Source organism: Heptranchias perlo, chromosome 30 (genome assembly GCF_035084215.1).
Source record: "Heptranchias perlo isolate sHepPer1 chromosome 30, sHepPer1.hap1, whole genome shotgun sequence".
Classification (NCBI taxonomy): domain Eukaryota; kingdom Metazoa; phylum Chordata; class Chondrichthyes; order Hexanchiformes; family Hexanchidae; genus Heptranchias; species Heptranchias perlo.
Window position 1 is genome coordinate 22,520,555 of NC_090354.1, and position 27,940 is coordinate 22,548,494.

Genomic DNA, 27,940 nt, shown 5'->3' on the forward strand with positions numbered 1-27,940 from the left:
TGTTGCTGGAGCTCGAATTCAGGGGACTAGTGGCTGTCTGATAAAATAAAAAAGTTACCTTTAAAAAGTAATATGTAGATGGAGCTGCTTCCTGATAGGCAGTGAGAGCAATCATTGAGCAATTTACTGCTCAGGTTTATTGTCCCTGGCAAAACATTGCTGAATAACTCTGCTCTCGCATAATACAAATGCAGACTGCCCTCTGAAGTGGCCTAGCAAGCCATTTCGTTGTAGCAAACCGTTTGCAGCGATTCAAGAAGGCTCACTGCCACCTTCTCAGGGCAAATGGGAACGGGCAATAAATGTTGAACTTGCCAGCACCGCCCACATCCCAAAAATGAATAAGAAAAAAAAGACCTCAATTACACTGTCATACCTTATGTCCAGAGATGTCACTTCTACATTATGTTTTTGTACAGATTCTACCTGACCTGCAGAAGTAATGGGCATGATGGGCTAAATGGCCTTTTGTCATTTTTATGTCTTTTATATGTAATGGGCATGGGGAGGCAGGATATACACATTCACTGTTTAATTCCTGCTCAGTAATCAAGCTAATAGCACAATGTGAGTCTGTTGCAATGTTAATGATGAGACTTTTTTAAGCGATTTAAAATTGTAATCTTTTAACCAATACTGTGGGTAAAAGAATGTTATCTTCGAAACTCTTCAAAAACAGCTAAGGATAAAGCTGGTTGTGGTCTCTTGTTCTGTTGACATCTTCGATAGCACTAATCCATTGCTGATGTAATAGTAACAGTTGATGCTAAACCTTTATGGTGATTGGATTGACTTACTACCCTCCTCCACAGAACAACAATGTGCCTTTAGATCTGAGATCCTTCTGCCTTTATAATTTATACGCATATTCACTCCATGTCATAATGTTGAAATATGCAATAACTCAATCATCAACCGTCTTCAAAACAGTGTAACTAATGGTGAAGTAATAGGAAGGGGGCTGGGATGTAGGTCTGGAGGAGGTTACAGAGGTAGAGTGGGATGAAGCCATGGACTTGTAAATGAGGATGATGATTTTAAATTCAATTCACTGAGGGACAGGGAGCAACTGGAGGTTGCAAATGGACAGGAGTGTCAGGGGAATGGGACATATTGGGGGGAGGGGGCAGGGGGGGAAAGGATGCAGGTAGTGGAGTTTTGAATGAGTTGGAGTTTGTATGGAGCGAGGAGTTTAGGAGGTTGGAGAAGTTGAATCTGGAGATGAAAAGAGCACAGATAATGGTTTCAGTGCTGGTGGGGGCAAGGTAAGCGCAGAGGTGGGCAATATTGCGAAGTATGAAAAGAAACTTGAAAGGGATATCAAAATCAACACTTTTTTTTACAAATATAATAGGAAAAAGAGGGTTGTCAAGAGCAATGTGGGCCCCCTAAAAACTGATAATGGTGATATTGTAAATGAAAATAAGGAAATGGCAGACATGTCAAATAATTACTTTGCATCGGTATTCACAGTAGAGGAAGAGGATAGCATGGCGGACACCCCAAGGAAACTAATTTTGAATCAGGGATGGGGACTCACCATAATTAACATAAGCAGTTTAAAAGTGATGAAGAAAATAATGGCACTAAAGAGTGATAAATCCCCAGAACCAGATGGTTTCCATCCCAGGGTTTTAAAGGAAGTTGATGAGAATATTGCGGATGCCCTAATTATAATCTTCCAAAGTTCTCTCGATTCAGGAACTGTCCCTTTCAGATTGGAAAATTCCACATGTCACTCAGCTATTTAAGAAAGGTGAGAGAGTGAAACCAGGGAATTATAGACCAGTTAGCCTAACATCTGTTGTCAGGAAATTACAAGAGTCTATAATTAAGGATAGATTGACTGAACACCTTAAAAATTTTCAACTAATCAAAGAGAGCCAGCATGGATTTGTAAAGTGTAAGTCATGCCTGACAAACCTGATTGAATTTTTTGAAGAGGTGACTAAAGTAGTGGATAGGGGAATGTCTATGGATGTTGTTTACATGGACTTCCAGAAGGCATTCGATAAAGTCTTTCATCAGAGACTGTTAGCTAAAGTTGAAGCTCATGGAATTGAGGGCAACTTATTGACCTGGTTAGGAAATTGGCTAAGCGGCAGGAGAAACAGAGTAGGGTTAATGGGCAGGTACTCAAATTGGCAGGATGTGAATAGTGGTGTCCCACAGGGATGAGTGTTGGGGCCTCAACTATTCGTTGTATTTATTAATGACTTAGATGATGGGATAGAGAGCCACAAATCCAAGCTTGCTGATGACATAAAGATAGGCAGCATTGTAAGCAGTGTAGATGGCAGCATAAAATTACAGAGAGATATTAATAGATTAAATGAATGGGCAAAACTGTAGCAAATGGATTTCAATGTAGGCAAGTGTAAGGTCATCCACTTTGGACTTAAAAAAGATAAATCAGAGTATTTTCTAAATGGTGAAAAGCTCGAAACATTGGAGGTCCAAAGAGACTTAGGGGTCCATGTACATAGATCATTAAAATGTCATGGACAGGTACAGAAAATAATCAAAAAGGCTAATGGAATGCTGGTGTTTATATCTAGAGGTCTAGAATACAAGGGGTAGAAGTTATGCTACAGCTACACAAAGCCCTGGTTAGACCACACCTGGAGTACTGTGTTCTGTTCTGGGCACCGCACCTAAGGAAGGATATATTGGCCATGGAGGAAGTGCAGCGTGGATTTACTAGAATGATACCTGGACTCCAAGGGTTAAATTATGAGAAGCAATTATACAAACTAGGTAATGATTAAGGGGTGAAGTTTTCAAGATATTAAGGGGAACTAATAGGGTAGATAGAGAGAAATTATTTCCGCTGGTTGGGGAGTCTAGGACTAGGGGACATAGCCTAAAAATTAAAGCCAGGACTTTCAGGAGTGAAGTTAGAAAACACTTCTATGCGCAAAAGGTGGTAGAAGTTTGGAACTCTCTTCCTCAAATAGCAGTTGATGCTAGCTCAATTGTTAATTTTAAATCCAAGATTGAGAGATTTTTGTTAACCAAAGGTATTAAGGGATATGGAGTTAGGTCACAGATCAGCCATGATCTCATTGAATGGCGGAACAGGCTCGAAGGACTAAATGGCCTACTCCTGTTCCTATGTTCCTGGGTGGAAGTAAGCAGGACGTGCAATGACAGAATACAGAATTTGAAGATCAGCTTAATGTTGATCAGGAGACCGAGATTGGACATCACCTGGTTCAGCCTGGGTGAGCAGTTGAGGGGGTTGATGGAGTTGGGGCCAAATGTATGGAGTTTTTGAAAATGTTAAACTTCCATTTAAAACAAATTGAACACCTGATAGTCATGTGTAAACATAAGAGTTTGTTTGGGGCCTATACCCTTAAAAAGAGAGATACCAATGTGCAGTCAGCCCTGTCATAGTGAAAAGTTAGGTGCTGGGCCTAGGGCTGGGAATGTGAAAAAGTCAAGTATCAGCACTCAAGGGGATCGTAAATGTTAAGTTCCTTTTGCAAATGATTGCATTTAGAAAAAAAATATTAGTGAGTTTTGGTTTGTATTTTGCAGAGGGGATAGAATCCTACACCCATGCATGTTATACTTATATTTTTCTTTTAAGTTAATATGTAAGACAAGTATAATGATATACAACAGGGATCCTATTAAGTTCTAAAGTAAGACAAAGTTTAAGGAATGTAACAGGAGAGGTTGCAGGAAGCGGGCTGTGGAAGATGCCTAAGCGGTGGAATTTTCCTGAAATGTGAAGCAGATATTTCATGAAAACTGAGCACTGAGGAGCTATCTGTTTGTGTGAGAGCCTGTGTCCAATAAACGCCTGTACAGTGTGTATTGGGGTTTGCACTCTGTGTTTTTCTTCTTTCCTTCCACCTGTGACAGCACATTCATACTGCTGGTGTCCTCGGCCACCCTCATAGAAATGCTTCAAATCCTCAGACATGTGCAACAGAACAGGTCTGAATCAGCTCGTTGTTAATAACGACCTTTTGATGCCCTACTTTGCCAGTGTTTAAACATTAGCGGTAATTCAATCCTTACTGTGAATAAGCCAACTATTTCAAAATGTTCCAGGACACTACCTCAAAACCTCATGGTTTTTTCCATTAATCAAGATAGTGACTGGTGACTGGACAGCATTGGTTGGAACAATAATGCAATATGCCACAAAGTGGTAGGACATAGCTCCCAGCCCGCAGTGTTCCTCATATCAGATGTGGTACTGAGAAGAGCGCAGGTGTTTCCCCACAGGTAGGAAAGGAAAGTCAGAGGGGGAGTCACCCCAAGGTATTCTGGCATCAGGTTTAATAGCTAGATTTAGAATGGGATTGCCAGAAGCCTTGGAGCAGAGCAGGAAAGCTTATGCAGCATTACATGAGTCTGGCTAACTGATCCTGCAAAATGTCAACTGTTGTCATTTTCACAAAAAAGGTGGCTTTTAATACAAGAGCCTGAAGTGTCACTAGAGGAGGCCCTAATACACTAAAGACCCTGAAAGCCTTTGAGGACATTAACATTCATCATCATGGAGATGGTTGAAGACACTACTCTTCAGGAAATAGGTGGGACGCACACACCTGGGGGCATAAACAAAATTCATAATATCTTCTGATTTAGTGAACAGTATTTCTGTGCTCTCACACTGGCCCCAACAATTGAGGGTAAGAATGAATTGGAGCAGAGGTCTCCATTGGCAACCATAGCACATCACAACATGCAGTGTCATGACTCACCTTTATAATAATCACCATTTACAGTGAGTGAGTGGTATGAGGAACTATTGGTTATTGCATTGCAGAGTGGTGAGAGACTTCATGACCTTAACAAGCTTTTTATTGTCTTTCCACTTTCATTATTTATATCTCAGAATTTAATAGTTGGGGGTAATCATCTGCAGAAGAGAATAATTCTATTCAAAGAACATTAAAAAAAAATCAGCATTCCTCCTTAGTTTACATAATGGATAAGTGGAGCATTCAAAGGAGCATGGGCCGGAGCTAATGATACAGAACTATAGCACCAATTTTCTGATCAGTGCTCTCTGCTCATGGCTCCTCATTGGGAGTGTGGAATAATTCATTTACCTGATGAACCCATAGGAGAGATCTTCCTGGGTTGAGTATTAGAAAATCAGGCAGGTTGGAGCACACGGTGGTAAAGGAATCCGCTGGATTTTCCAATATTTGCTGTATCCTGGCAATCCAGGCCACAGACCCAGGAAAATCTCCCCTCATTAGTCTTATGCTATCAATATTAATTGGAGGATGTTGTCTGGAGTTGCTAATGTAACAAAACCACTCTATCAAAATGCCAGTGCACCCTGATTGTGCACAATCCAAAAACAAAGAGTGGCCAACATTCACAATTTGGCTAATGATTTGTTGATTTTGTACTATTCTCTCTTCCTTCTCACAATAAATTGAGAGTGTTGGCATGGCTATAAACAGACACCTCAGTATTTTCTTTCTCCTCAGTTTAATCTTTACTCACAAATTGCGACTAAGGCCTTTTAACGGTGCTTTACATCGTGGAGATCGGCACCTATAGGACAGGAACAAAAGGGTAGATTAAAAATTCTTTAAGGATGTCAAAAGCCATCTCAAATTCTGTCTGGGGCAAAAATGCGGATGGCACAATTAACTTGCAGGCAGCAATCTGGGTCTGTGGGCTAGTGATGGAGGAGCACAGCACTCATCCTCTGTCTGACGGCTGGTAAATTGGAGGTGTTGCGCTGTGAGGTGGGTCCGAGAAGGTTTGCCACGCCTTCCATTCCAGGGCATCCACCTTGGAGAAGAAGAATATGCCTGATAGGAAATGTCAGCCAGGTTCAGTGCTGCATGGAATACCCACGAGACATGAGAACAAACTTGGAGAAAACTTTATGGAAGCTGACAATGTAAACCTACCCAACGGTTCCACTTATCAGGTACATGGCCCATGTATGCATGCCACAAAGCATTGTGAGCAACCTGTAGTACATTTATTGCTGACCTACTCTAAGCTCTTACAGCTCTTTCATTGCTGACCATGCATACCCATCAGGCAGACAAACCAGCTGTAACTTACAGTTGAAAGCTTTGGTATACTCACATCTTCAAAGGACTTCACACATAAAAGAACTGTAGCTGCATGATGCACAATCAGCTGGTGACACCCACAAGGAGCCTGGTACAGGTCTATCACTGTGCTTGTGCTCCCTCATATTATAACACATCAAGACTACTGTTCTTCTTGCATGTTAAGATGGCATTTAATACAAGGGAACAGAACCAAATTGGAGGAAGGTTCCAAAATTACATACCCTTGACTCCTTTGAAGAAGGCCACCCTGGTCAATCTTACCTATAATAGCATTGACAAAGTAGGAGATGGTGAAGCTACATGCATCTTCAAGCTATGGGCAATTACTATGTTGTCTACCCCTCTTCTCATTCACTCCCTTACAGGTATACAAATAAACAACAAATAGTACCCTGTATTGCAAGCTCTGTCAAAAGGTGTCTCTGGTAGACTATATTGTAACATTTGTCTCTTTTCTGTCATCGTCGGCCTGGAGCAGTAGCCTGCCACTTGGGCCAGGACTAGACAGCTCCTCTCACCAACCTTTGCTGGTACCAATACAGCTACATACATGCTAGAAGATGTAGTTAGTGAGCTTTAAAGAGATAGCTTGCAGGTGAATCGCAGAATACAGGAGAGGACCATGGTGGTGCCACAGGAGGAGTGGCAACCTGCTGGTGGTCATCAAGGACCTCCTGGGGAGATACAGTAATGCAGTGACATTGGACAGCTCTGACACACTACTGTTGTTAGTCAGCAGGAAAGGAGATGAAACAGCTAGCTATGTTGTTTCATACATCTGTGGGTGGCACATTAGCTGATAGTACAGATAATGTTTGTGCTACACCGGGAGGAGGCAGAGCTGAAAAAGTTTCTTTCATTAATAACCTTGTCTGCCAGTAATGGTGCCAACCCTATGGTGCAGGCTGGCGGCAGGTGTACTTGCTGCAGGTGTCACAACCTGTCACTGCCTCCCTGGGTATTCTTAGCCTACACAGACACTGTTCCTCAGGCAAGTCTACCTCTGCCTGTAATGGCGGTTATGGAGGGTAATGGCAGCAGCTGCAGCCCTACTCTTACCTGCCTGCCATCCCTCTGTTCCTCCTCATCTACTTCTTCCTCCAGAAAACATAAAATATAGTGGGATTTGCATTGGGGAACCCATTGTCTGCATTTGTTGGAGTAAAAATAAGGTAGGCCACAACCTGTAGCAAAAAGCTTTCTGAGCAATTAAGTGAGCCAAAAATATGGGAAAAAAGGACAAATCCAATTACAAAACGTCCTTCAAAGCCATTAGTTGGACTTCCGCTGGCCTTTTAAATCTTCAATTCTGCAATGAACAACTGCAGTGCTAAATGTCAGTGCGGCTCAGTGGTAGCACTTTGCCTCTGAGTCAGAAGGTTGTGGGTTCTAAGCTTTATCATAATCTAGGCTTCAATGCAATAATGAGGGAATGCTGAATTGTTGGAGGGGTTGTCTTTAAGATTAGATGTTAAACTGAGGCCCGGTCTAGATGCAAAAGATCACATGGCACTTTTTATCAAGGAACAGCAGGGAGTTCTCCTAGTGTCAAACCACAGCCAACACCACCAAAACAGATTAACTGCTCATTTATCTGGTTTGTTATTTGTGGGATCTTTCTGTGTGCAATTTGGCTGCCATGTTTGCCTACATAACAAGAGTGACTACACTTCAAAAAGTAATTTATTGGCTGTAAAGCACTTGGGACTTCCTGTGGATGTGACAGGCGCTATATAAATGCAAGATTGATCTTTCTTTCTTAGCTGTATCTAAGAAGCTGCACTGTGTCAAACTTGCCCTCAGTTTAATCTCTGTGTACTTTTTTTGTCCTCTTTGGGTCTCTTTTCTATTAATGTTAGTAAGGCATTTTTTCTGCTTTGCTAGTTTCTTTCACTTTTTTTTCCTGCAATTTCTTTGGCCCTGTGACTCACGTATAGATTCCAGTCTGTACATAATGGATGGTATTCATTAAGCACCTGTGCATGAAGCTCTGGTAACCTCAGCCCCCTCATCCTCTAAAGCTGCATTGCACGCGGGTTGTTTCTCTAATCAGCACTGCTTGTCTCCAGATTCTTTTGAGTTTTTTTTCTGATCTGTTTTTGAATTTCAGCTCAGGTTACCCATAATGTCCTAACTTAGTCAAAGATCTCCTTTGCCAGCTTATTCCACTGTAGCCTGTAGTTATTTTTCCAGCTGTTAAACCTGGGAATTCCTATCCCACATTTCAGGCTCAAGTGGTATTTCTGCTTCTTTCACCTGGAAATTATGCAGTGCCATATTTGGGTGCAGAACTTCACAGGTTCATATCAAATTTCTCTGCCGGGGCATTAATCCATTCATCCAAAAATAGTGGTTATGTTACTAGAGTAGCTACCTAGAGGTTGTGAGTTCAAGTCCCACCACGATGGCAAGTTGTAAATATGAATTCAATAAATCTGGTAATTTGCCACCTGGCACCAGAAGGAAAATAACCGTGAAAGTTGCCAGATTGTCATAACTACCCATTGGTTCACTAATGTCCTTTTAGGGAAGGGAGCCTGCCTTTCCCACCTGGTCTTGCCCACATGTGACTCCAGCCCCACATTATATGGTTAACATTTAATGTCTTCTGAACTGGCCTACCAAGCCACTCAGTGAGGGCAACTAAGGAAGGGCAATAAATGCAACCTTGCCAGCAACGGCCACATCCTGAGACCAAAAACATAATCTTAAAATAGTGGACACAGGAATTTGATACGAATGTGATAAACATTCATATAATATTGTTCAGTATAACTTCCAAGGTAACCAACCACAAACGTGGTTCATACTTCAGTTCTGCTTAACACTTTTCTTTGATTCCTGTCAAAATGTCAAAAGCTCATTTAAATTCTGAAATGGAAGCCAGTTCTGATCAAATGTCCCATTCAAAATGGAAGTCAGCTCTGCTCAAGGGTCTGACCTGAAATGGAAGCCCTTTCTGGTGAAATGTTAATCTTTCTTTCTCTTTCAGACGCTGAATGACTCTGCACACTTTCAACATGTTCTGTTTTTATTTCAGATTTCCAGAATTCAGGGCTTTCTTCTCACCTCCTTTACTTTCCATTAGATTTCTCTTATATGAGTTGTCTAGGTATTGCTACGTACTGAATGAGAGAATATTAATCGCTGCCTGAATCACCAGGTTAGAACCACTTGGTTAGGTGACTTCATCTATTTAGGAGGCCGCTAGAGGCTGCATTTCTTGTTCTTTTGACAGAACAGGCCTGCACATTGAATAATTTCATCCCATATACACATTTTCATTCTTTACTTCTTTCCAGTTAGTGGCTTGCCATTTGTGAACTGAAATTAGGGGAGCCGTTTAATCCCTTCAGTTACTGCAGTCTGATGGAAATATCTTGAATTCTACATGTTCTTCCCTTTATAGACATAACTTCTGACATCCAGCCTTGCAGAAATGGTACTGCACTGTCAGGATACAGGTTGCCAGAGATTTATATCTAGATGTATTTTCTCCATTTTCGTAGGTAGCAACAGATTATGAATTCTAACTGTGGATTTTTTATTTAGCTGTTAGCTCCTCTTTTGTGATACTAACTTTAGGGCTAAAATACTTTTCTAAGTTTTCTTAAATAATCAGGTTTGATACTTAATTCAGGCTGTGTCTGTTGTCACCCCCCCCATGTCTGATAATATTGGTATAAATGGGAATCATTACCTCAACCATTTGCCCCTTTCATCTCATCACACAGCCTCTGCTAATCCTGTTGTGTTGGAGGGTTTCCTGCAGAGAACATTCAATTCACATTAGTTTCATTAGGTGGAGCTCTGTACCATTCTCTACTGGTGCATCTGTTTGCGACTCACTTTTCAGAGCTCTTCACTCTGTTCCTGGGGGACGATTAGTTCAATTTGACAGAGAAGAATTCAACCAGTTTTGCAGGATGTTTACGGTTAGATCAAAATTCCTTTAAACTGCAAATTTGCTAATCTATACCTCATTCCATTTGATCACCCAGCAATTCAATCTTAAAAAATAGTTACACACACACACACACACAAATAGTCACACTTCTGCAATAAACAGAAAATTTATATTTTAAAGTTAAATTTATCAGAGAACTTGTTTCATTTACTGCTATGTATTTAAAAAACTGGATAATCTGGAAATATCAGCTGGCTGGATCCAGTTTCTGTATTAAACTACTCTGCTTTGATCAGGAGTTCTGTACAATGTGAATGTTTGGGAAGTGGTTTTCAATGGGAGTTAATGGGAAGTAGTTTGGCACATTGGAATTCTACACTTCGATCAAAATTCTCTTTGGGTCAGGTATACTTTTATCTGGAGTTAATTATATAACAAGTTCCATTATTGCAGGCCTCTTGTTGTAACAGACATTTCCCCTCTTCCACCTTAGGGATTGTTCATGGCCGATGGAGCAGTCTAGACTTTGATGGGTTTTGCTTCTGATGCAGGGCAATGTTTTTTCAGCCTTCTCAATGTGATGGAAATTTCAACTTACACTTCAGAAAGGATCACTTTAGTCATTTATTTTCATCATCCGTAAGAAGTTTAGTTTTCGCCTCATCCATATCTTTCACTTCCATTCCCCTTGTGTTTCCACTTTCATAGGTGTTGGTTCTGCTTCTACCAGGAGTCTCCCCCTTAAATTTTATTTGACATGCTTATCCTTACTCCTACCAGCAATGTTATCATTTTCTTGATGGTGCACCTTGTTTCAATCTTATCTGGAAAGTTTGTACCTTCGCCCTGAGAAAATATTCCAGGTCTCTTTTCCTTGAATTGTTAACCTTGTCCTGCCACATTTGCCAAGATCAATCACTTCTCCAACTTAGTTCTTTAGTTAGCTTATAATGGTTATGAACATCACCTAGGCACTTTATTGTAAACAGCTTTCAAGCAGTTAGAATTATGAGAAAGTAAATGCTGCTTTCTTCAGGATGCCAAGATTGTTAGGAGCCTTTGCCTTGTAATCACTTTCTCAAACATTATATATTGCAAATTATATATGCAACTTTTGCTAGTTGAAATATTTTCCTAAGTTGACCTAGGCAATAGTTCTTGCAGTATGTAAAGGGTATGGTTCCCATTATATGGTGTAATTAGGTCTGTGTTCTCTAGTGTTGTCCTGAGGGGAGTCTGAATGTTTTATTTCTCAAGGTGCAGGAAGTAGACTATTTCAGACCATCCAGATTTGCTGCATTGAGCCTCCCCCCCACCCCACCTCCCCTCCCATTGAGCCAAATGAAGTAAACACATCATGTACAAACCCCAACCGCCTCTGTTGAAAGGGATCTGCTGAAAGGCCTACCTTCTCAGACATGTCCAGACAGGAGCTCCACCAACTCCTCACAGTCCCTCTGGTGACACCAATAGCGCTGTTATCTTCACTGAGTGTACCTCATTGTACCTCCCTATGAAATAGGTGATTGAGTGCAGCTAAAATGTTTAATTGGGGAAGACTCCTCCTGCTATTGTTTCTGTTGGTCCTGAGGGGTGCCATCAACTGAACTTCTGGTCCAATCACCTGTGAAGACAGCACATGGGGCAAATGATAGTGCATTATTATTACTGTGCAATGCTTGTGAACGTCTTTCTTTACTGCCTGGATGCTGTGATATTTGTCACAGATATACTACGCTAACTATCAGCATTTTGGAGCCCAGTCTGTGTATCAGCCTCTCCACAAGACCTGCTGACATTGGCACTGGTCTCGACTGCTGTATACTGTAGGTGGGAACTCTCACGAGGACAGGAGTCAGGAGATTAATGTCTTCTCCACATATCCCTTCCTTCTTCATTTCCTGAGACTCACTTACCTTTATTTGACAGTCAGTACTTAAAAATACAGATGCACAATAACGGGCAGGTGGAGTTCCCTGATTTGTTGAAGTTGCCTCTGTGGACCATTTGCACATTAATTTCAAGTATCCAGTCATATTTGGGTTATGATGTGAAGGTAACAGAATGCTCACATTACAAGTAGGTTGATGCACAATCCATGTCTGTTCTGTTATGTTTTCTCTACACGTGACCATGATATTTGTACTTTTGGGCAGACCATTAATCTTCTCACTGAGTTCAATCCTGGTCCAGGGAATTATGGACAGAGTGTTGAGCCTATCTGCAGTTTCATTTCATGCACCTTGTCAGAGGGTGATTTGTATACTAGTTAAATGGCTGTTAAACCATTTGAGAAGTGTGAAACTGGGATTATTACTACTATTTTGGGATTGACCAGATATCCAACATTAACACCAAAGTAATAAAAGATTGCTCCCAGTGGAAAACATCGATCAATTTCACCTGAAATCTATCCAAAAAATAGAAACAAAAGGGAAAACATACCCCTTTAATTTAGGAACAGGAGTAGGCCATTCAGCCCCTTGAGCCTGTTCTGCCATTCTGTATCTTAACTCAATTTACCCATCTTGGTTCCATAACCCTTAATACCCTTACCAACAAAAATCTATCAATCTTAGTTTTGAAATTTTCAATTGACCTAGCCTCAACAGGTTTTTGGGGGAGAGAGTTCCAGATTTCCACGATCTATTGTGTGAATAAATGCTTCCTGACATCACCCCTGAATAGCCTAGCTTTAATTTTAAGGTTATGTCCCCTTGTTCTGGACTCCCCACCAGAGGAAATAGTTTCTCTCTATCTACTCTATCAACTTCTTTAATTATCTTAAACACCTCAATTAGATCACCCCTTAATCTTCTATAGTCAAGGGAATACAAGCCTAGTCTACGCAACCTGTCCTCATAATTTAACCCTTTTGATTTCTGTACAATAAAAGGATAGACTACAAAATACATTCGAAGTAACGTAACTTTATTGTGTTTCAGAGAAAATAGTGTCTAAGTTTACATGGTGTACAAGTGCATGTAGTGCCTGAGTTTCTGTGGTGTGTGACTGTATGTGAGGGCCAATGTTTTGAGTTCAGCCTACCATTAGGGAGCACTCTACAGTTGGAACAACTAAACTTTTGGTGTTTTGCTAATTATAGCAATTAACAGGCAATTTAAATGACTGAAAGGCATGAAAATTGCATGATTTTGAGAGTCATAATTGGAGTTTTCTGCTGCTTATGGTTTTGATTTCATGTTTGACAATATCTTGATTTGATTGACGGTATTAAAATATTAAAATAATAATGAGAAAATACTTTTCTTTCTAAATGAGTAAAATATATCCGTGATTTTTTTTTCTCCTCTATGGGAGCCATTTTCTCCTTTCTCAAACGTGTGGTGAGGGTCTGACTGAGCACGAGCTAACGAATCAAAATCTATCACTGCAACAGCAACTCACCTGTCACAAGTTGAAATTGAATGAGACGGAGATCAGAGGATAGAAAATGTGTATCTCCATCTGTCTAAATACATGATCTATTCTACTTTCCCTCACACAACAGCAGGTAAACTTAATTAGTGTTCTCAGTTTACCATGCTGGCCCCCTCTCAGGATATATTGCTTTTGTATATTATCCGCAGTTATGTGTCAAAGGTGGATTAGTGAAGCCATTCTACCAGCATGTGATGTTGGAAGAGTCTGCTTAAGCAGTAATTCATTACTGGAATTGTTGTATGCAGTCATGCCAACTGTTGAACAAAGAGTAGAGTCTCAGGACTACAGAGTGACATTCAAGTGATTTACGTTGTCAAAAGAGTGGTATATTAGTGATCTAAAGAAAAGAGAAAAGTTTAGGCCCAAACAATGGCGTTTGCTTAGTTCGGATACTGATAGTTCTGTAGGAATCTCAAGTTTCACATTCAGGCTTAATTCTGCTGTGAAACCATTTGTGACAATAAGGTGAGGTAGAAGTAAGAGCAAAAAAAAAACAAGGTATTAGCTCAAAATAAAAAAAGGTAAATGCTGGAAATCTGAGACAAAAATAAAAAAATGTTGCAAACTCCTAGCAGGTGAGTCGACATCTTTAAAGTGAAAAGACAGGTTAATGCACTTTTCAGAGCTGAAAACCGAAAGATAAGTGAGCATTTTAGCAGAATCGGAAAAAGAGGGGGGAAAAGGGGAGGAGAAAAAGAATCAAGAGTCACTCCAATCACAGAGAGGGAGCTAGTGGGTTGAACCTGTCTGAAAGAAAAGCAGGAGATTGTTAAATGATATAAAAGATCACCTTAGCGAGGCAATGAAACGACATTCAACAAAACAAAAGAACTTGCGAGTATCTAAGACGGTGAGATGTTCATCCAAGGAAAAGGCAAGAAAATGGGAGAGATTGGAAATGCCTGCAGATGCAGGTCTAAAATAAAAACTGAAAATGCTGGAAATGCAAGTTGGTACCTCATCCCCGGAAATAAACAAACTCTGAGGGCACAGACCCCCCCTCCACACCCCCATACATAGAATTACATAGAATTTACAGCACAAAAACCGGCCATTTGGCCCAACTGGTCCATGCCGGTGTTTATGCTCCACACGAGCTTCCTCCCACTCTACTTCATCTCACCATATCAACATATCCTTCCATTCCTTTCTCCCTTATGTACTTATCTAGCTTCCCCTTAAATACATATCTTCAGCCAGAAGTGCCGAGTGGATGATCCATCTCAGCCTCCTCCCAATATCCCCACCATCACGGAAGCCAGTCTTCGGCCAATTCGATTCACTCCACGTGATATCAAGAAACGGCTGAGTGCACTGGATACAGCAAAGGCTATGGGCCCCGACAACATCCCAGCTGCAGTGCTGAAGACTTATGCTCCAGAACTAGCTGCGCCTCTAGCCAAGCTGTTCCAGTACAGCTACAACACTGGCATCTACCCGACAATGTGGAAAATTGCCCAGGTATGTCCTGTCCACAAAAAGCAGGACAAATCCAATCCGGCCAATTACTGCCCCATCTGTCTACTCTCAATCATCAGCAAAGTGATGGAAGGTGTCGTCGACAGTGCTATCAAGCGGCACTTACTCACCAATAACCTGCTCACCGATGCTCAGTTTGGGTTCCGCCAGGACCACTCGGCTCCAGACCTCATTACAGCCTTGGTCCAAACATGGACAAAAGAGCTGAATTCCAGAGGTGAGGTGAGAGTGACTGCCCTTGACATCAAGGCAGCATTTGACCGAGTGTGGCACCAAGGAGCCCTAGTAAAATTGAAGTCCATGGGAATCAGGGGGAAAACTCTCCAGTGGCTGGAGTCATACCTAGCACAAAGGAAGATGGTAGTGGTTATTGGAAGCCAATCATCTCAGCCCCAGGGCATTGCTGCAGGAGTTCCTCAGGGCAGTGTCCTTGGCCCAACCATCTTCAGCTGCTTCATCAATGACCTTCCCTCCATCATAAGGTCAGAAATGGGGATGTTCGCTGATGACTGCACAGTGTTCAGTTCCATTCGCAACCCCTCAGATAATGAAGCAGTCCGAGCCCGCATGCAGCAAGACCTGGACAACATCCAGGCTTGGACTCATAAGTGGCAAGTAACATTCGCGCCAGATAAGTGCCAGGCAATGACCATCTCCAACAAGAGAGAGTCTAACCACCTCCCCTTGACATTCAACGGCATTACCATCGCCGAATCCCCCACCATCAACATCCTGGGGGTCACCATTGACCAGAAACTGAACTGGACCAGCCATATAAATACTGTGGCTACGAGAGCAGGTCAGAGGCTGGGTATTCTGCGGCGAGTGACTCACCTCCTGACTCCCCAAAGCCTTTCCACCATCTACAAGGCACAAGTCAGGAGTGTGATGGAATACTCTCCACTTGCCTGGATGAGTGCAGCTCCAACAACACTCAAGAAGCTCGACACCATCCAAGATAAAGCAACCCGCTTGATTGGCACCCCATCCACCACCCTAAACATTCACTCCCTTCACCACCGGTGCACTGTGGCTACAGTGTGCACCATCCACAGGATGCACTGCAGCAACTCGCCAAGGCTTCTTCGACAGCACCTCCCAAACCCGCGACCTCTACCACCTAGAAGGACAAGAGCAGCAGGCGCATGGGAACAACACCACCTGCACGTTCCCCTCCAAGTCACACACCATCCTGACTTGGAAATATATCGCCGTTCCTTCATTGTCGCTGGGTCAAAATCCTGGAACTCCCTACCTAACAGCACTGTGGGAGAACCGTCACCACACGGACTGCAGCGGTTCAAGAAGGCGGCTCACCACCACCTTCTCGAGGGCAATTAGGGATGGGCAATAAATGCTGGCCTCGCCAGCGACGCCCACATCCCGTGAACGAATAAAGAAAAAACATATATGTTATTCACCTCAACCACTTCATGTGGTAGCAAGTTCCATATTTTAACCACTCTCTGGATAAAGAAGTTTCTCCTAAGTTCCTTATTGCATTTATTAGTGATTATCTTATATTTATAGTTTCGGACTCTCCCACAAGTGGAAACATCTTCTCTACGCCTGCCCTATTGAACCCCGTCAGAATTTTAAAGACCTCTTCCTACCCTTCAGAACTGTTCTGATGAAAACCGTACCCACGGAATGTCAAAGGAGCTTCAGATATTGCTACATATTTTACTTATTGGGCAGTCAATTGTTTGGACTATACTTATTAACTGTTTCATTGCCAACAAGCATTTATTTTTACTGCTGCAAATATTGAAGTGGAATTACGAATATTCAGGACAGCAGAATGCACCTCTGGTCCCAGTATTCCCTGAGTAAGTATTCCTGACTTTACCTATGTATTATTTTTTAGGTGTCAGAGGTTAAAATGCACCATTAACAAAACGGTAATGTTTTCTCCTGTCTCAGCCAAGTCTTCTGGGGACTCCACTCAAGTCTGCTTCCTGACAAGGTTGACTAAGGAGCAGAACATTGACAGTATCTGTAGCAGTGCCTCTGAGCTCATCTGTCCCTGGCTGGACTTTACATCACTGATAATGTGGGGGGCGAACTGGAAATGGAGGAAGGGGAGGGCAGATGTATTCAGAATAATGGAGGCAGTAAGTGGGAGATTGTTACAAGGCAACGCAATTAAAATGGCCATATGTGTCTTTGGTCTCAGTTCATAGCCATCGGAATCCCTAAGGTTGTGCCAGCTCCTTTAATTCCCTCCTAATTAAAGAAGCTGTTATGCTTTATAATATAACCAGTGATGTTGTGTCAGTAAAAGTAAAATATGAACCCTTGTTGGAATAAATAAGATCTCTTTTACTTAACTGGCTATTAAATGACAAATTCTTTCACAAGTTTCTGGTATTGCTGCAAAAGTGACTTCATTACGTGAGAACACCCTGCCATTTGTATAGCACCCTGTCACATCAGCCCAAGGCATCTTATAACCAATGAATTACTTTTTGTTACTGTTATGTAGGCAGCCAATTAATGCACAACAAGGTCCCATAGACAGCAAATGAATAAATGATCAGATAATCTCTGTTTCAGTGGTGCTGTTTGAGGGATAAATCTTGACCAGGACACTTCCTTGCACTTCTTCTAATAGTGTTATGGAATCTTTTACATCCATCTTGACAGACAGGGCCTCATTATAACATCCATTCTGAGTGATAGCACTCCCTCAGTACTGCGCTGAAGTCTCAGCCCAGATTATGTATTAAATCCCACTAGGAATTGGGCTGAGACTAGACAAACTCATTTCACATGGGACCCTAATAGCTTCAGCTAACAGAAAAAGTTGAGTTTTACAGTGTATTACAGTCATTTTGTAAACCAACTGCTCACTAGGCACAGTTCAATATGGTGGTTTGATGTGATTTTGCCATAAGTTTCAAGAGTACAGTCTCCATATTGAAGCATGTGTTGTACTGTCCACTCTCTGCCAGGTTCCCTACAGAGTGCTGGCAGTGCCAGATTCAACCTGCAATGATTCCTTCATTCTGCTGAGTTCCCAATCACATTCCCAACCTCTTTGTCATAATTGTTACACAGTCCAATAAGAATGCATAAAATGCAGAGGTATCATACACTCAATATAAAAACACACAAATAAAAATGTAATTATTTATATGTCAGAAGGAGCGCCAGTTTTGAAAAATCTGAGGTAGAGGAACTTTTGACATTGTGAAAAATGTGAACTGTGGCTAATTTGGATGTGGTACTTTAAAAAGTGGAAACACACACACATACGTAGCACAGATGCATACATAACACACACACACATACATATAAGTGTGTGTATAGTGGACAAATTTAATAAAAACAAAAAGAATTAAAGGGAGGTTAGAAAAAAAATCTTTACACAGAGGGTGGTTAGAATGTGTAATTCTCCGTCAGAAACCATTGATGAAGAAGAGTCTAGAAATTATTTTTTAAAGGGAATTAGATAGTTGCCTGAAAAAGAGGAATATTAAAAAGGTTTAGGAAGCGAGCAGGAGAGTGAGATCAGAATAGGTGATTTGTGGGAAAAAATACCAGCACAGACTTGATGGGTCGAGTGGCTTGTTTCTGCAACATTGTCGGATTCTCTTTCACACCCACACATAATTCCTGGCATTGCCTCCTTTTGTACATGCACAAGCTTGTTTTGTAAGTTGGCCAAAGAGGTCCATTCACGTTGGCATGTGCTGGTGATGGTAACTGAATTTTGTGTATGCTGGCCGCACTTCATTTTAAAATAAACTTCTGTGTTTCCTGACCATCTGAAGGAGGGGCCTACAGTCTCAGAGAAGGAATGTGTTCAAGTTCCCTGATGGTTAAGGCAGGCACTCCCTGTTCATGACTGGTCTGCTTATTACTATTTTCTTTTAGACTTTTGAATTCATGTGTTTTTGGTCCAAGATTAGTCTGAAGCCTCGAATCCTTCTATTTATGACCTGTTAATCAGATTTGACTGTATGCTGCAGTTTACGATCAGATTTATACTGTGAAGTACAATTCAGGTTTTATTACAGTGAATCCTTCTATATGAACGAAACGTCTGACTCTTACTCGAAGCCTTGGGCTATAAATGGTACCAGACTGGTTCTATTTGAACTCTCACCTCAGGAGTAACCTTTCTTGCACTTTCCCCTCATAAACACTTCACTGGTGCTGACAATGTAAGAACTTTGGGTACTTTTTTTCCAGCCCATATGGTTTCAAATCCATTGGAAAATTAGATGGACATACCTTCAGGGAAACCTTCTCTGCTACAGGCTTTCCCATTAATGACAGACAGCCTCTGTTCTTAGCTCTTGTTATCAGCAGTTCCTAAGAGGCCATCTGTCACATTTTCATTTTTCAAGGCATTTAACACTTTGAGTGTGGGTATTGAGGTGTCCCAGACAGACTTAGGCTGACTGTTTGAACAAATGATATATTGCAGGAAGAGATTATACTTGTATTGTAAAGTGAATTTACAACCAAATATTTTCCATGGGATCATTAGAGGCTCACATTTAAAAGTTATCATCTCCCAATGGGAACATTATTGAGTATTTGTGCATGAAGGGGCCAAGCTACTGTAGCAACATTATTTATGGAGTAATCATTTTTAATTACTTTATTGAGAATGACATGACTGTAAAGAATTCATCAACAAGAGCACTGTGGTAATAATAATAGTAACATACCTTCACCGTCATTTATATCACTAAAGAAATTAATGCTTGGAAGTGAGTTCATGTGAATTGCCATTGTGGAGCTGAATCCACTCCACTTACAACACTGTGGCTGTGAGCTCCGACCTGAGCCTCACAGCACTGATCACGGTGAACAAGAGGGCCCAAGCTCAGGTTCCAACTTAGGCTCCACTAATTCTGATTGCTAAAATTTAAAATATGCCAGTTGAATCCTGAAACCCTCAACAAAAAAATGAGTTCACAATAATAACATGCAAAATCTTATTTTACTTTTGGAGTTTCTCCACTTGGTACACTGACTTTTTAAAATGTAATGGTGGATAATATGGGATGCACATGAAAACATGCTCACACGCTGATATATACACGTACACATGTGCGCACACATGCACATTCACACATGTGCACATATTCACACACGCACATTCATGCACACGTGTACACATTTACACACATACAAACACATGCACATTCACACATGCACACATTCAAAAACACGCATGTGCATTTGTGCATGCACAGACATACACTCACATGTGCACACATACATGCATACATACACAGCCACACATATGTAGACACACACACACACATATTCCTGCATTCAAACACACACATGCATTCACACACATGCACACAGATGGGGAGTATGGAGGAGTCATGAAGACAGTTTTGAATTGATTAACTTGTTTCTTTTTAAATTATCCAAATCACCTGCTTTTAAATTGATTGCCGTTTTTTAATCAAATTTCTCATAAAAGTCTCTTCTGCCAAATCTGGTGACTCCTGGTGGAGTGTGGTTCCTTGGTCAGCAGTGGCTCACCAGTATTTTGCTAAAGTGGTTGTTCCTTTTTGAGTTTGGACGTTAAAGGTCCTTCAATTGTGGGGACGTTATAATGAGGCCACAAATCCCACACCCACATCCAAGGGGGGTTTTTGAATCAGGGATGGGAACCAAGGCTAATTTTCTCCCTCTCTAACTGGGAGTGCTGAGGTCAATTGTAAAACCGTCACCACCAGCCCAAATAAAATCAGCTAACAGTCTGAGAATTTGGTGCTTTGGGGGGCTCAGTACTATAATGGCAGGGCATTTCCCCATTGAGAAAAGATAGGTTTTTATTTGATGGGTGCGTTAGCACCAAAACTGACACTAACATTCTGCGAGTGGATCACCAGGCTGCATTCAACTGAGATTTTCAAATAACAGCTTATTGTTCAGGTTCCATTATTCCAGCAAGCATCGCCAGGTGAGAAATGCTTCGATTTTTGATGTTGACAAAAATCCAAATTTAGACTTTACATCGATTACTGTTGTGTCCTTAGTAGAATGCATGTAAAGCAGTTTGATAATCTAAATCGTGCTGGAGTATTGTTTCCCTGGGGCAATATTTACAAATACATCTTTAAGACATTATGGCCCAAAATTACGCTGTGCTGTAAATTCCATCTAATTCTATGCATGTAATTTGCATACAGCAAGATCCCACAAACGGCAAATCAATGAATGACCAGATAATTTGTGTTTGGTTTTGTAAAATTTAACACGATACAGGGAAATGGCTCCAGTTGAAGATAGCAGTGGTAATGGGCTGATGGACCCATAGGCTTCCTTTTGTGATGTGCCCCTAGACTTTCCATTAAAACATGTTTAATTTGAGTTCTCAGGGCAGGATTCTACACAAGAATTTCTATGATTATAATTTAGTTTTCAAACAATGTGTAAAAACACAAGAACATTTAGAGGTTTAGGAGCTAAATCTCCTCTTTGGTTCACACTGGTGGCACAACCTGATTGGTTAAGCCTCTTCCAGGATTTTCCACAGGAAATGACATCAAGCGTAAAATACGTCCACCCAAATATGAACAGATGTACCGTAATTAGGCACAAATGATGTCATAAGCTCTGTTGTAGGCGAAATGGTTAAACCGTTAATCTTCCACTAAAGGATTTCTAGTTTGAATAGTCAGGGAGAATCCTCCTCAAGAATTGTTTGCCTTTACTGTTCCGTCCCATTCAATCCCATGAAAATTACTTTTCTCCTTCCTGGCATGTAGTCTTTCTATCCCACCAGTCCAGTAAGTTACAATCCTCCCATTCTGTCCCGTAATTTTTTATTAACTGGGTTATGACTGGACTATGTACAGTGTACATAGATTGTAATACTGCTAGCTGCTGGTTGAATTTACTTACATCAGTTGGGTTAGTTTTGTCAGTTCTCAGCTAGGCCACTAGATGGAATGCCACACAGAAGCGCTGGTGTTCCATCTGAGGAGAGGGAATGACTGGAATGGACCACCTCACACCACATGAATGGTGTCTCATGGATGTTGGTTATCAAAGTGGTGCTAAAGCAGTTGTAGAGAAATGATCCTTGCTCACAATAACTCATTCTTTTGGTCAGAGGACCGTTAAGAGAAAGAAAGGGAAATAATAGTGAGAAAAATAGCAGTGCAAGGAATTCAACAACAACTTGCATTCATGAAAAAAAAATCCCAAGGCGCTTCACAGAAGAGTAATCAAACCAAAATGGATGCCGAGCCAAAGAAGGAGATATTAGGAGGGTTAAGTAACTAAATGCTTGGTCAAAAAAGTAGGTTTTAAGGAGGGTCTTAAATAAGGAGAGGGTGATGGAGAGGCAGAGAGGTTCAGAGAGGGAATTTCAGGGAATTCAGCTGAACGCCATAACCAAAAGTCCTGTTTTCCTTCCAATCTCTGCAGGCTCCTCAATGACCCCTTTTCTATAAAGAGGAAATGTTAAACTGACATTCTAACACAAAGCAGCAATAGATTTACTGTACTTTCAATCGCATTTTGATTTAATCAGATTAAATTTCAGCAGTAAAGAAACACCAAGGAATTTGTCCATAAAATATGGAGGAAAGGCACTTGCAGCTTACTTGGCGCCCATCATTTCAAAGATAAAAATAGCTAAAACTTATCATCTACGGTGAATATGGGCATGAATGAACAGTTCATCCTCTGAGACATACAGGGCCAGATATATCCCATTCACTTCATCCTGGAATGCACTGCCTGAAAGGATGGTGGAAGCAGATTCAATAGTAACTTTCAAAAGGGAGTTGGATATATACTTAAAAAGGAAAAATTTGCAGGGCTATGGGAAAGAGCAGGGGAGTGGGACAAGTTGGATACCTCTTTCGTAGAAACGATGGGCCATATGGCTTCCTTCTGTGGTGGACGATTCTATGATTCTAGTTATAGATCCTTTGGCTGTGGATATTGGAGTTCTCTCTGTATTCCAGGGAAGCATGAGTAATACTTAAGTTGACTATAATATGTTGGTTACAATATGTGAACAACACATCACCTTTCATGTTTATCCATATCTTGTCTGCTGAATGTAACTGATAAATATGGACACTTGCTGAAGGTTGGCCTGGGCACAATGGGATGTTCAGATAATTTCCATGAGGCCCTCGCAGAGCTGATTCAACCAGCAGACAGAATATTCAAAAACTCAAGAGTCGTTTGAAAAAATAGACTGTAAGACTGGTTGAAAGTGTAATAGATGAAAACACCTGAAAAGGCAGAAAGTAAGTTGCTGCAAAAGATTTCAGTGAGTGTCAGACTGCTGTTTAGTTCTCTTGCACTGTATTAGTTACCAGTTTTTTAAAAAAGTGTTTACATTTGAATCTTCTGGGGGTGAGGGGGGGGGGGGAGTGGGAGACACATTCCATGGCTTTGTCCCTTTTTTGATCCTCTGTCTTAATTCCTGTGACCCGAGGAGTGGCTGAAGCATTACCATGTGAAGTAACCAAGGGCAAGTCATGGCAGAATGCAGCGCCCTTTAAAGCTAAGGAGAAGAGCACAGCCTCTGAGGTGACTGCCATCTCCCAGCTTGGAAACTAAGAGCATCAGGAGAGCAACGATGGAGTCCAGTTACAGCTATCTGCTGCAATCTAGAAGTGTCCAGAGTTTTCTTACTGGAAAAGAGAAGACTGAGAGGTGAACTGATAGAGGCCATTAAAATTATGAAGGGGTTCAATAGGGTAGATGTAGAGAAGATGTGTCCATGTGGGGGAGTCCAAAACTAGGGGCCACAAATACAAGATCGTCACTAATAAATCCTAACTTCTTTACTCAGAGAGTGGTGAGAATATGGGACTCGTAGTTGAGGTGAATAGCATAGATGCATTTAAGGGGAAGCTAGATAAGTACATGAGGGAGAAAGGAATGGAAGAATATGTTGATAGAGTGAGATGAAGTAAATAGAGTGGGAGGAGGCTCGTGTGGAGATAAACACCAGCACAGATCAGTTGGGTTGAATGGCATATATGGAAACAGCTGATAATCATAGAATCATAGAATCATAGAAGTTACAACATGGAAACAGGCCCTTCGGCCCAACATGTCCATGTCGCCCAGTTTATACCACTAAGCTAGTCCCAATTGCCTGCACTTGGCCCATATCCCTCTATACCCATCTTACCCATGTAACTGTCCAAATGCTTTTTAAAAGACAAAATTGTACCCGCCTCTACTACTGCCTCTGGCAGCTCGTTCCAGACACTCACCACCCTTTGAGTGAAAAAATTGCCCCTCTGGATCCTTTTGTATCTCTCCCCTCTCACTTTAAATCTGTGCCCCCTCGTTATAGACTCCCCTACCTTTGGGAAAAGATTTTGACTATCGACCTTATCTATGCCCCTCATTATTTTATAGACTTCTATAAGATCACCCCTTAACCTCCTACTCTCCAGGGAATAAAGTCCCAGTCTGTCTAACCTCTCCCTGTAAGTCAAACCATCAAGTCCCGGTAGCATCCTAGTAAATCTTTTCTGCACTCTTTCTAGTTTAATAATATCCTTTCTATAATAGGGTGACCAGAACTGTACACAGTACTCCAAGTGTGGCCTCACCAATGCCCTGTACAACTTCAACAAGACATCCCAACTCCTGCATTCAATGTTCTGACCAATGAAACCAAGCATGCTGAATGCCTTCTTCACCACCCTAACCACCTGTGACTCCACTTTCAAGGAGCTATGAATCTGTACTCCTAGATCTCTTTGTTCTATAACTCTCCCCAACGCCCTACCATTAACGGAGTAGGTCCTGGCCCGATTTGATCTACCAAAATGCATCACCTCACATTTATCTAAATTAAACTCCATCTCCCATTCATCGGCCCACTGGCCCAATTTATCAAGATCCCGTTGCAATCCTAGATAACCTTCTTCACTGTCCACAATGCCACCAATCTTGGTGTCATCTGCAAACTTACTAACCATGCCTCCTAAATTCTCATCCAAATCATTAATATAAATAACAAATAACAGCGGACCCAGCACCGATCCCTGATAATGTCTGTAAGAAAGTATTCATATAGTTTTGGGAAGGAGACCAGTAACTCAGGAAGTGGCGGTTTGAAGAATTTACAGGCAGTGTAGGAAAGTTAGTTCCCCTACAGAGTCTGATCAACCTTAAAGATAATGGCACTGATCTTGTGAACTGAGAATAGAGGGGAGCTGGGAGTTTCTCTCTGGAGACTGGTTCCTGAAATAATAAACTATCTAAGACTCCTTCTTATAGCATTCAGGGTCTGCTGATGCAAGCTGTTAAATTAGTGGCATTGTTTACAGACCTGCCAAGTCTCACACATTTTGAGAGATTCACTTGTTTGGAGTGCGACGCACTGATTTTGATTTTTTAAAAATGTAACCTTTTTTGATGCCTCTCACTCTTACCAAATATAAGTACAACTAAATGTGTTTCAATGGTGTTGTGGTCTATATTTCTTCTTGATCATAATTCTAACATTTTCCTGATTATTGAAAGATCTCCTGTTAGTCATTGGAGCAGGAAAATATCCTCTCACCTGGGCATCTTAAAGGTGGAGAACATAAGAACATAAGAAATAGGAGCAGGAGTAGGCCATACGTCCCCTCGAGCCTGCTCCACCATTCAATAAGATCATGGCTGATCTTCGACCTCAACTCCACTTTCCCGCCCGATCCCCATATCCCTTGATTCCCCATAGAGTCCAAAAATCTATCTATCTCAGCCTTGAATACTCAATGACTCAGCATCCACAGCCCTCTGGGGTAGAGAATTCCAAATATTCACAACTCTCTGAGTGAAGAAATTCCTCCTCATCTCAGTCCTAAATGGCTGACCCCTTATCCTGCGACTATGCCCCCTTGTTCTAGACTCTCCAGCCAGGGGAAATAACTTCTCAGCATCTACCCTGTCACGCCCCATCAGAATCTTATATGTTTCAATGAGATCACCCCTCATTCTTCTAAATTCCAGAGAGTATAGGCCCATTCTACTCAATCTCTCCTCATAGGACAACCCTCTCATCCCAGGAATTAATCTAGTGAACCTTTGTTGCACCGCCTCTAAGGCAAGTATATCCTTCCTTAGATAAGGAGACCAAAACTGTACACAGTAATCCATGTGAGGTCTCACCAAAGCCCTGTACAATTGTAGTAAGACTTCCTTACTCTTGTACTCCAACCCCCTTGCAATAAAGGCCAACATGTCATTTGCTTTCCTAATTGCTTGCTGAACATGCATTCTATCTTTTTGTGTTTCTTATACAAGGACACCCAAATCTCTCTCAACACCAACATTTAATAGTTTCTCACCATTTAAAAAATATTCAGTTTTTCTATTCTTCCTACCAAAGTGAATAACTTCACATTTCCCCACATTATACTCCATCTACCACCTTCTTGACCATTCATATCCTGTCTATATCCCTTTGCAGACACTTTGGCCCCAATTTTAGAATGGAGGCGGGATGGCAGCCGGACCGGGGGGGTTAATGGGTGGGTGGGTAACCCGACCAATAAAATATGTCTGTTTCCCACGCAACCGCAATTGAATTGGTGCCACTTAACGTGGCATCCGGGTTTGCCATCGGAAAGCTGCACAGTGGGCGGGCTGCGTACCCACATCACAGACTGTCAGCTGGAGGAGCCCTATTTAAAGGGCCATTGCTCCAAAGGCGTTTGCTGGAGCAAAGACCCAAAAACCACGATGGACCGGCACAGGGCAAAGCTGCTCCGAGGTTCAGTGATGTCTCATTCCAGGTGCTACTGGACGGGGCGAGGAGGATGAGGGAAGTCTTTTACCCTACGGATGGGGGGAAGTGCCCTGCCTCTGCCACCAAGAAGGCTTGACTCAAGGTGGCAGAGGAGGTCACCAGCAGCAGGAACATCTCTCTCATCTGGGTCCAGTGCAGGAAGAGCTTCAATGGCCTAACTAGGTCAGCAAAAGTGAGTACTCTCACTGATTCTCCTGCATTCCATGTTCCACATCACCACCACCCCCCCCCAACTCATTCTGCACTGCCAAGACTACTCCATCACATCACTCCTCACACCCACTTAAGGCTCATCCTCAACTTAACTTCACTTCCTCAGCACTTCCTCACTTCCCCATTGGTCACCCCACCACGATCACCCTCCTCAATCCTCATCCAATGTGATGGCTCTGTCTCATACTCACCCTCTGATGCACCTCTTTCATGGTCAGCCTCACCCAAAACAATGCATTCATCAGTTGGCCACTTCACCATCACTCATTCACACGGTTCATTCTCCCCTTCTAGGAGGAGAGTGCAAAATGCACGGGAGAGGGCGAGGACTGGAGGCGGGGCCCACAAAAGTAGTGGTCCTCACAGACGCAGAGTAGGAGGTGCTGGAGATCAGCCGCACCATCGAGTGCCTGCCCGTTGGGGACGGCGAGACTGGCACCCGACAAACGTCTGGTGACATACCTTTTACATTCATCACACACAACATGAATTGATGTTAACACTGATTGCCATCTTCAACACCTGAGAATGTTCATTGCAACATGACATATCTATAATGATGCTTAATATTGCCTTCTATTCTCTTACAGGCCCTTCAGTGACAGCAGAGGGTGATTCCTCAGAGGTCTCTGAGGGCGCACCGTCACATCTTGGTGAGCAGCCACCAGTGCAGATACTCATACCTTGGTGGGTTCTAGTAGTGAGTTAGTTAGGTTGGCACCTGGTGAGTCACCACACACGTGAGCACGAGCAGACACTGGTGGCAGGGGCAGCTGTGGAGAGTCCCCCTCGGTGGGAGCATTCTACTCCAGGCTTTGCTCAGCTGGACGCAGATGCTGAACCCTGGGGGCCATCCTTTAAAAGGAGAATGATAGAGGGACAGCAGCACATTTGTAAGGTACTGGAACAGGTGCCATGTGCACTCTCCATAATAGCGCAGAGGATGGAGGAGTCCAACTCCTGCATGAGTGGAATGGTGGCACAGGTACGGGAGGGAATCTCTGAGATAGTGTCGCAGGAACTTGAGCAAACTCTGAGATAGTGTCACAAGGACGTGAGCAA